Raw genomic sequence first — 2,500 nt, forward strand, 5'->3', positions numbered from 1 at the left:
ATTTTCTGATTTGATGATGTCCTTTATTTTATTATTTTTTCATAGAACTGATTTTCTCTTTTTTTCCAGAAATTGTGTTTCTCTTTTCTCTTACCTTCCGCCTCCCCTCCCCCCCTTCCCACCTTTCCCATCTTCCCACCAACCACTCCTTGACCTCAGGCGTGTAGGCTATATGTTCCCCTTACAACCGGAAGTTAGGTTAAGGGTGGGACATGGGTAGGCTAGGCTGGGCCGGGGTAGGCTAGGGTAAGGAGGGGTTAGGAGGGGTATAGAGGGGTAGAGGGGGATAGTTGGGTAGGGTGGGGAAGGGTAGAGAGAGGTAGAGGGTGGGCAGGTGAGTGGGGTAGGGAAGGAAGAGAAAGGTAGAGGGTGGGCAGGTGAGTGGGGTAGGGAAGGAAGAGAAAGGTAGAGGGTGGGCAGGTGAGTGGGGTAGGGAAGGAAGAGAAAGGTAGAGGGTGGGCAGGCGAGTGGGGTAGGGAAGGAAGAGAAAGGTAGAGGGTGGGCAGGTGAGTGGGGTAGGGAAGGAAGAGAAATGTAGAGGGTGGGCAGGCGAGTGGGGTAGGGAAGGAAGAGAAAGGTAGAGGGTGGGCAGGTGAGTGGGGTAGGGAAGGAAGAGAAAGGTAGAGGGTGGGCAGGCGAGTGGGGTAGGGAAGGAAGAGAAAGGTAGAGGGTGGGCAGGTGAGTGGGGTAGGGAAGGAAGAGAAAGGTAGAGGGTGGGCAGGTGAGTGGGGTAGGGAAGGGAAGAGAGAGTGGAGAGAGAAAAGAGAAGGGAAGAGGAGAGGGGAAAATAAAGAAGGTGTAGGGTGGGGGAGGGGGGGGGGGGGGAGGTCTCTAAGTGATATATGTGTCAGGTGTAATTAGCGCTTCCGACACCGCGCGAGCTTCCTTGTGGGTGTCGGGAGGTGATGGCACAAGTGTCGTAAAGCGGGCGGCGTGTGTGTCGGAGGCCGTCGGGAATGTCGTCGTCCTGTCGTCCTTTGCTCGGCGGTTTTCATAAGCCTAGTTTTGGGTTTATCTGATTTTAGTTTTGACCAGTGTTGTTTTGATGTTGAAACTTTATTATTATTACTAATGTTTTTTTATTTTTTTTTGCTGTTGGTTTTGTTATTGTTGATAATTATGATTTTATTATGATTGTTTTGGTACTTGTCGTCGTTGGGGATAATGATTTTTATTATTATTTGTTTTTCTTGTTAGTTGTTTTTATTGTTAATTATTTACTTCTGTTGAAAGAATGTTATTTCTTCCCATGACTATTTCTAAAGTCACATTAGTCACTGCTTCATCTTATCATTTTCCTGTTTTGGGCGATCGTGACAGCAATTTTTCTCTTTTTAACTTTTAAAGTTTTGTCGTCGGCTTTGATAAATCTTTTTTCATTCATTTTACACAAAAGTGGCTGTGAATTGGCATTTTTTGAGAGTCATTCAAAGTATATTTTAGCCGTCCTTTCCCAAATTTACTCCTATATTTCACTGTATCTTAAAAAAAAAAAAACGAATTCTAAATGTCTTTGTACCATTAAAAACAACAGCTAAATGAAAAAAAAAGTCAGTTTTAGTTTGAATTCTTTTATTTGAAACCCAAAGCGGAATATTTTGTCTTTGCGACGTAACATGAAATTCATAATGATACTCGATTCTCTTTTGTCATGTAGGCCTATGGGTTGCATAGGCTGACAAGTTGTAGTTCGAATGCTGTTTGGTATTGCTCAAGGTGGCGTGTGACATGTGGTATGAAGCGGTATTGTGTAGTGTGTGGCGTGGTATCGCAGATAATGTATTACGGTATGACTTGGTAGCGTAGTCTCGCACCCAGTAACTCGGGAAGGGGCCTAATATTTCGTAGAAGTTGAGTAGCGGCGTCTAGGGAAGTGCAAGGTAGGCCTAGTTGAGAAAGGTAGTAGGAAGAGGTGATTGTGGTGGGTGGGTGGGTGGGGGGGGGGGGTTGCGGCTGACTGTGGCTTGGTAGTGTGAACTAGGGTGGGGTGGAGGGGGCCAGTGTGGAAGGGCCAGTGTGGAGGGGCTTAATGTAGCGTGGTTGGTGGGGGGGAGGGGGGGGAGGGGGGGGAGTCCAAACCGCCGGTCCACTTGGCCGCGCGACGTGACGGCCCCTGACCTTACCGCGCCATTTGGTGGAGGGAGGAGGAGGAGGAAGAAGAGGAGGAGGAGGAAGAAGAGGAGGAGGAGGAAGAAGAAGAGGAGGAGGAAGAAGGAGAGGAGGAAGAAGAAGAAGAAGAAGAAGAAGAAGAAGAAGAAGAAGAAGAAGAAGAAGAAGAAGAAGAAGAAGAAGAAGAAGAAGAAGAAGAAGTAGAGGAAGAGGAAGAGGAGGTGGTGGTGTGGTGGACGAGGAAAAGAAGATAGATCAAAAGTAGACAGAAAAGAGAGAAAGAGGATGGGAAAGAAGAGGAGAAGGAGAAGGTAAAGAAGAAGGAAAATGAGGAAGAGAATGAAAAGAAGGAGGAGGACGAAATGGAGAATTAGCAAATGGGGGATGGGGG

At 47.0% G+C, this 2,500-nt stretch overlaps 1 long non-coding RNA gene across 1 annotated transcript in view; it reads left to right on the top strand.

The window, feature by feature from the left end:
- Positions 1 to 2,500, top strand: part of LOC125040794 — a 71,669-nt gene that overhangs the window by 51,919 nt on the left and 17,250 nt on the right. The window lies entirely within an intron of this gene.

Source organism: Penaeus chinensis, chromosome 29 (genome assembly GCF_019202785.1).
Source record: "Penaeus chinensis breed Huanghai No. 1 chromosome 29, ASM1920278v2, whole genome shotgun sequence".
Lineage (NCBI taxonomy): Eukaryota > Metazoa > Arthropoda > Malacostraca > Decapoda > Penaeidae > Penaeus > Penaeus chinensis.